Genomic DNA, 8,982 nt, shown 5'->3' on the forward strand with positions numbered 1-8,982 from the left:
GAAAGAGACTGAAGAGCTGATAGTAGACGTCTTCAGAGAGGAAATCAGGAAGGAGTAAGAAGATTGGACGGAAAAGTACCTACTTCAGAAGCAGCAGAGAGAACAGCAACAACAACAGCAGCAGCAACAACAGCAGGAACCAGACAGAGGATTTGTGGCCATCGTGTAGGCACGAAATAGTTCACCTTCTCTTTCCGAAGAAGCAGAGCCTTTCCTGTGGGTAAGCCTGCCGCCGGACGTGAACGCAATCTTAGACGATAAAAGATTACCATAATTTCCTGTTAAAACAACAGCCCTTTTCAGGGCTACACAAATCTCTAGAAAAGAGATACTAGTCCTATTGCCAAAATGTGTATTTGTGTTTGTCTGTACCTTAAAAATATAAGTGTGTTCATAAATACTTCACTGCTTTCTTTTATGTCAAAGTAGACGTGTGTCTATCAGTACTTCATTTCCATAGCTTGTAAAGTAGTCTGTTTCTTTTTGTTTGCTGTTAACGATTGTAGGTAAAAAAGTTAGAATTTCTTTTAAGTCCGCGCGTTCCATGTGATGGATAGCAATGTTGTTCTTGTGAGTTTTGGTGTCAGGGGATGTTTCCTTCACGTACGCGCTTCACAAATATAGAGCAAAAGCGTTCATAAGTCTGGCTACCCAACGTTGACTAGTCAACTGCAATCATCATGAGAAACATAATTGCTAAACTCTTGGAACTCCAAATGCACCTGGAGTATCCCAGGCGCCTAAATGACGAACTGGCTATGGAGGCCATAGCCGATGCAGCTAGAGTTGAAGAAGAGGAGGACAGGAAATAGAAAAAAAGAGGAGGAAAAGAACTGAGGTATCCTGCCTCACGTGATGCTGAGATCTCTGTGTGAGGTCAAGCCTGAGGCGAGGACACCTCCACGGCCAGTACCAGTACCAAAACCAGTATCAGTACCACATCTCCTGCCTGCACCACAACCAGTACCAGTACAGTTACGTGCATAGGAGATAAGGAGGTCACATCATCCACGAGTGTATAACAGAAGAAGACAGAGAGAAATCTTGACTATCCACGAAAGTGAAAACTGGGAGAGTGAAGCCAGTCAACCCCCATCTGCGCTACCAGACACAACCTTAGATTGGGAGCAGTACTGGAGCCGACGATGTGTCTGTGGTGCCAGGCCTGGGAGATGTCACCATTAGCCAGGTGTATTTAGAGTTAGAACAAACAACCCTTCTCAGGGCTAACGACATCTCTAGAAAAGAGATTATTCAAGTTCCCAGTTTGTGTGAATGTGGAGTAGTGTGACTATAAACACTGACTCCTTTACTTATGTGTTTGTGTGTTTGAATGTGTTCGCATACGTTTGTGTGTTGATAGAAGATATTGGGTGTGTATGCGATCGCGTACTTATGTGGATAATATATAATTGGATTTTCCCTTCTATATGGATATTAGATATTAGTGTGGATAGTATATAATAGATTTGTTCCTTCCCGTCTGTGTGGATAGTAGATATTGTGGTGGGGTTTTTTTACCTTCCCTTATGCGTGCATAGTAGATAATATGTGAACTGAGTGCAAGGGATGTTGTCCTTCACGTCCGTGCTTGAGACACATAACGTCGAGCGTTCGTCATTCGCGCCATTCAACATTGAATAATCAAAGAAGATGGCTTCGAACCAGGTTGACGTGATGAAGACATTGCAAGAGGCTATAGACGACCTTGGGATGGTGGAGGAATTCATCATGAAATTGGAGTATGGTGTCTATACTATTCACAGAGCCAAAATGGAGACAAACAATGTAAAGAAAACGAATGAAAAATGGAGACAGCTGCTGAAAAACGTAAAGGAGGATAAGGAGGACGAAGAAGACAGAATAAGAATGAGCGTGGAATTAAAAAAATGAAAACGAAGAAGATAACAAAAAAGAAAAAAGAGGAGGAGGAGGAAAAACAGGAGAAGGGGAAAGAGCATAAGAAAAAAAAGAAGAAAATAGGATAGAAAATAAGAAGTTGCTGGCGGAAAAGAAGAGATTAGAAGACAAAGAAGAAGAAAAAACCAAAGGCTCTTTTTAGGGCCATTCCACTGTCTTGAAAAGATTTGCTTAATTGCCTAAAATAATTTCTAATCAATTTTATATTTTAGGTGTAATAGATTGATGTTCATTAATCTATGTATACGTCTTCGTCTCTACTGTATTTGTCTTTAATTAGAGTAACGCATTCCTATGGTCCGTATACAGTCCCAACCTTTCTCCGTATATAGTCCCAACCTTTTTCCGTATACAGTCCCAACCTTTTTCCGTATACAGTCCCAACCTTTTGAACGTGTATAGTCCCAACCTTTTGTCCGTATAAATGTTGTTTGTATACTGTCGGGGGTGAGAGTGGTTGTCTGTAATGTATTTTCCCATTGTCCGCATAGTATCCCCCTTCACTACTGACCTATTACGCTATTAGGTATCATAGCCAAACTGCGTCAAACCGTGAGACAGCTTACATTATTAGGTAGCATAGATAAACTGCGTCAAACCGTGAGACAGCTTACATTATTAGGTATCATAGATAAACTGCGTCAAACCGTGAGACAGCTTACATTATTAGGTATCATAGACAAACTGCGTCAACCGTGAGACAGCTTACATTATTAGGTATAATAGACAAAATGCGTAAAACCGTGAGACAGCTTCGAGAACCTACAGTTACAAGTACCCGATTTTAAATTTCTCAATCATCGTGCTTTTTTTACAAATGTTTCGGACAATTATTCCGACTAATTAGTACCAGGTAAATGCTTAGAGAAATGTTTTCAACGATTCATCCAGGAATTGTATCGACATTACAACAAACAGAAACCTATGAAGCAAGGATGGGTTTAAGACCACAATGTTTTGATTTAAGGGGGATCTATTTTCATTCTTAAAGCGCAAAAACACTAAGTAATGATAAAATCGACGAAAACTAAAAAGATTCTCCGGACGTTGGAAAAATTGACCAACACAGGATGAAGGTAGAGTTTTGAAAGCTGTGTACCAATTGAATGATAAAATCGACGAAAACTAAAAAGATTCTCCGGACATTGGAAAAACACGTCTCATGCGAATTTTGTTACACTATTCGAAGATTTGACGGGCAAACTGAGCCGCCAATATTACATCTTATCAAGGAGTCAGTTGAAATTTTTCTTATGTCGCTCAAGGTTAAGGTGAAATATATCAAAATATATCTGTCTTCGTCCGCAGACATGATCATATCCGGTGATGATATTAATACTCATTGTTGGATCTGTGATGGCGACTTTAGCTAAACTTAAAGTTAATCATCACTATCAGAGCACTGACACATAGAGGAGCAGAATATAACGCATGCGATTTGTGATTGCAAATATTACAAATATTAAACCAAATAAAATAAAAATTTCTCTTGTTTTTTTTATAAACGCGTGGATATTAATAATGCAAGCATCAAGAACATCAAAGGCACCAATAAGCGTCATTCTAAACAATATGGAAAAAAGTTGACATGTAGGATTGGTTAACTCCATTTCACTGATCTATGCAGTTTATCGCTTCCACTCTCTACAAGCCAGTCAATGATTGCTATGTGATTACTCCTCAATACGGTAGTGCTGAAATGGATAAGTCCAGCCGGCTTCCTTTTGAAGGAATTTACCCTTACGAGTAAATGAGTGATCATAAAAGGTTTGGCGAGACACATTTAGCACCAATAAGCGCCTTTTACTGATCAATGTCCAGAGAGGAAGTTGTAAAAAATAAAACGATTATCGGTACGCAAAAACGTTTGCTAGATGTTTAGTTGTCGAAATTTTGGTGCCGACCACAACTTCTATCTGAGCAATCACGTGTGGCTGCTCACAGATGTATTTGAGGCTTTCCTTGATATTGCTATGAGCGTGCGAAAGTTCGACACCGCGCACTATTTTACATCACTTGATAATGACCTTGAATGCGCTGCGCTTAAAAGAATAGCGGAGTTGGATGTCCGATATAAGTCAACATTTATGTATTCTGTGGCGGGACATGCTATGTTCGTGCAAAGATCTAATAGTGTAAAAATATGTCCCCGCTGTCTCAAATTCACAGATCAGTCACCTAGATACTTAAAATCTTTAGAGATGGACAATGATGCAACTCCTGTCAGGTGGTGCATTTGAATAGGATGCTCCAAATTAGTGTCATAATAGGGCTTTTTGCTTTTTGTACAAACTTTTTATATTTTACTTTTCATACGTCGCGGCCTTCTATCCCACACGATTGTTAAAGTCAATTGTGTATTCGCAATCCACGGGTTATAATCAGTGAAAGTGAATGTGACCAATATGCAATCCAGCAACAAAACTGCCATGGCTGATAGAAGTCAGTAAAAAATAAAAACTGCCATTTTGTTTCTACTATGGCAAATGTCTTTGAGATTGGTTTGATACTTTACTAAACTTTCATTGTCTGTAAATCTGTTATCACACAGTTCCTTATTTTCGCAAGGAGTTATCGGTGATTTTCCATTTCCACCAACATAGTCTCCAAGTCGGCCGCACTAATTGTGATCCTCATTAACCACAGAGTATAGTATTATAATCGTATTGAAACTACTTCGTGCCAACCCGAGTTCTGAACACAAATTTATTCGTGAATCTAATGGTATCGACATCAATTTCCTAACATCACCAGATACACCGGTTATTACCGATATATCCCGACCATTTTTCTTATTGGTACACCTATCACGATTGTTGTCGACATGATTACTGCCACACTTAAATCAATGGTTGCTGCCGTAGCAAGACCATACATAACATTTACGACCAAACACGCGCGTATGTATTTCATTTTATCAACACGGTTCTCTTCGGGATTTCATTTTCCATTTGTTGTTTCGCTTCGATTACTCTTTGGCCGTCGTTAACAATGAGCGTCCTTCATAGTTCCATTAAAAATGTAATCACGTAGTATAATTAAATAACAGGCAGATCCTGTCCGCACTTATCTCGTCATGGTGCAAAAGAGACAAAACTTCTAACCATCTACCATTTTCCACTGGCACAACTGTCATGCATTCATAAAAATATATATCTGAAAAATATATAAGATTTCAACAATTATATGCTGTTTAGGCCTAGCATTAAAGTCATTTCGAAATATATTGGTTGCACCCATGCATGGTGTATTACACGATCGTTCTCGTTTTTGTCCAAAAACTGTTACATGAACAGGTGCGTCCTTGTTCAATAACAGTCGAGATCTTGTTTATCTCAGCTGAGTCAATCTTAGTGTAACATATTCGTACGTAAGAAGTAACCAGGTGGATAAAGGGGTGAATTCCATTTCATCGTTGAAAAACAGTCCAGAAGTGTTTTGGCACCTGTGAGTGCATTCAACGACTGTGCGTTAATAAATGCAAATGCGATTACTCGGAGTTGGCCTCGAGTTGGCATATCTCCACCAGGGCGCTTCCAATAGTCTATTTCCATTTGACCTTTAACAAAATCATATTTGAGCGTATACGACGGTCTGATAACACCTTTTTTGAAGTAGCTATTAATTAACAAGTGGAACAAAATCACTATCAATGTTGCCATCCTAAGTCCGTAAATTTTGCCACCTCATCACCGCGATTAATCCATCACGTTTATAGTGATAAATCTAATCTGAGCTATAAAACCAAAGACGATTAAGTATCTTTTTGGATAAATGTTATTTTTTCAAACTGAATTTCGTCTCCAGCAACGAATTATGTGGCTGTGTATACATTTTTTGACTTCTTTCTCAAATCGTTTTGGTGTTTATGGTATAAAATCAAAAAAAAGATGCCGCGGATTATTTATCAACATTCTTATATGACCCCACCCGCCATTACAATTGTAAGCAAGTATGATCCCGCACCTTTAAGACGTGGATGAACATTTGACGGGAATATCATGTTTTCGTGTTCCTCTCATTATTTCATTAATATTTCTTTAATTGCGCTCAATAGTTATTACGCGCGGTGGTGCTCGCAAGTAAGCGATTTGTTCATCCGTGGATTGCTGTGTTTTAGTAACAGCATTATCATCATATTCGTATACAAGCCATCGATGTACTAGAGTCCGAATAATCTTAAATGTCCTATTACGAATCGAAAAATATAGAATGTTCTGAATGTATTTTAATAGTCATGGATGTCCTGGTATAACACAATGATGCAATCCAGAATGTCTTTGAATGAGCACTCGAACAAGCAAAGTAACGAATTAATCCAAAAGTAATTGAGCACATTACTATTTCCAATGAATATTTTAATTTATAAATTCCTTCGATTAATATCTGCTTGCGAGAACACAAATGTAAACTCTGGTCACAAATGGTTTCCCACAGACTGATCTGAGAGAGGTAAAAGTTAAATGTTTATCAAATCCCTAATTGGTGATAATACTGGCTTTGAACTCAAATGCTACGTAGTTTCTATTTAGGAGTGACCATAGCCTGATATACACATTACAGTAAAGGACAAAAGTTAAACACAAAATAGGATTAAATATACGTAACGACGTAAAGGCAGCTTAACGTTTCAGCGAGTATGTGCAATTCTACAGAAACAAGAATCGTAGAATGTATACCTGCAGGTCTCTCTGAAATGTGCCACTATAATGTTTCCCCTTGTTTTATACGCTAGCATTTTTTAAGTTAAGTTTATCTCCTCCGTTCGGTTAAGTGGTGTTTTAGTTTTATTTACCCGTGTCATCTGTATTGATGTGCTTGTGGTATATGTACGTTACATGTACATGCATGTGTGCGTTACATGTACATGTATGTGTGCGTTTTGAGTACTTTGCTCATATTTGTGGCATATGCAAGTAATATGTGTGTGCATACCGATGGCTACGTATGTATATAACGGCGCAAATGCAAAATAGTTTCCTATAGATTCAGACTAATCATGGGAGGAAACAACTTTTATCCACAAAACAAACGGTAAACATAAAAGCAATGATAAATCATGGACTCCTATGCGTTTTAATGACAAGAGGAACCAACAAACAAGAGTTTGAAAACTGGAAGAAAGAAAGGAGAAAATATTTAAAAACACGGTCTTAAAACGGGTAAGTGACATTCATTTCTGTACTGTCCTCAGTCCCAAAAGGTAGTTTAACTAAATTCAAAACAGGAATTATTGTGTCTATCACACAGATCGCCAACATGGTTTAACCCAGTTCCAGGTATGGACAAATATAGGTAAGAGATATAACTGAAAAACAGTCTTCAGTTGTGGTCTTTGAATACATGTTGCTGAAACGACACAACATGCTGAATATTCCTTAAATATGTTGTAGAATGCTTATTAAATGCTTTATATAATTTCGTTTATGTTGTGTATGTTTTTTGATATAATGTGCACATTTGAATATATGATGTGTAGTTGTTAATACTTCATATCTACTCCTAATTACATAAAATACTTTTATTATTATCAAGTGATCTGCAGTATTGATCTTATACTTTGCATTTCTAATTGAATGATTTGTTTCTTTAATTATATGCTATGCATTTCTAATTATAAGCTGTGTATCTTTAATTTTATGTTATGCATTTCTAATTGTATGGTGTGTATCTTTAATTCTGTGTTAAGCATTTCTAATTGTATGGTGTGTATCTTTAATTCTAAATTATGCATCTCTAATGGTATGTTGTGTATCTTTAATTATATGCTATGCATTTCTAATTTTATGTTGTGTATCTTTAATTCTGTGTTATGCATTTTTAATTGTATGATGTGTATCTTTTATTCTTTGCTATGGGCTATGCATTTCTAATTGGATGTTATGTATCCTTAATTCTATGCTATGTTATTCTAATTGTATGTTGTGCATCTTTAATCCTATGTTATGCATTTCTAATTGTATGTTGTGCATCTTTAATCCTATGTTATGCATTTCTAATTGTATGTTGTGTATCTTTAATTCTATCATATGTGCTATGCATTTCTAATTGTATGTTGTGTATCTTTAATTCTATCATATGTGCTTTGCATTTCTAATTGCATGTTGTGCATCTTTAATCCTATGTTATGCATTTCTAATTGTATGTTGTGCATTTTAACTATATCTTACGCGTTTCTAATTGAATGTTTTGTATCTTTATTTCTTCACTATGCATTTCTAATTGTATGGGGTGTATCTTTAATTCTGTGCTAGCTATTTCTAATTGTATGTTGTGTATCTTTAACTATATCTTACGCGTTTCTGATTTAATGTTTTGTATATTTATTTCTTCACTATGCATTTCTAATTGTATGGGGTGTATCTCTTATTCTGTGCTAGCTATTTCTTATTGTATGTTGTGTATCTTTAACTATATGCTATGCATTTCCAATTGTTTGTTGTGTCTCTTTAATTCTATGCTAAGCATTTCTTATTGTCCGTTGTGTATATTTCATTCTATGTTAAACATTTCTAATTGTCTGTTCCGTATCTTTAATTCTATACTATGCATTTCTAATTGTCCGTTGTGTATCTCTCATTCTATGCTATGCATTTCTAATTTAATGCTGTGTATCTTTAATTCTACGCAAAGCATCTCTAATTGTATGTTGTACATTTTTTTAATATGCTGTGCATTCATGAATACGTGATGTCCATTCTGTACTGTATAACGTAAAATAAAACACTTCATCGATGTGCAAACCTTATTATGTAACGTGGATGCTTTACTATTTAATGTCCATTTTCCTCCATGGTAGGGGTTTATTTATATGTTAACTTCAAGAATGAAATGTTAGTGATGCCGGTTACAAAAGAAATGTTTAACAATCCGGCCTAATATAATTCGTCCGAGTACTTGAAAGCTGAGGTCATTTAAGTTCTACGAGTCCTTTCCTATTTTAAATATATCCCCTTTCAATATAACATTAGGAAATATATAAAAAAAAAACAAAAAAAAAAAACAAAAAAAAAAAACAAACAAAACAACAACAAAAATGAGTTCCAGCCTGCCCTTAACAGT

The sequence above is a fragment of the Sinohyriopsis cumingii genome, chromosome 17 (assembly GCF_028554795.1).
Source record: "Sinohyriopsis cumingii isolate HCF-2022 chromosome 17, ASM2855479v2, whole genome shotgun sequence".
Taxonomy (NCBI): Eukaryota; Metazoa; Mollusca; class Bivalvia; order Unionida; family Unionidae; genus Sinohyriopsis; species Sinohyriopsis cumingii.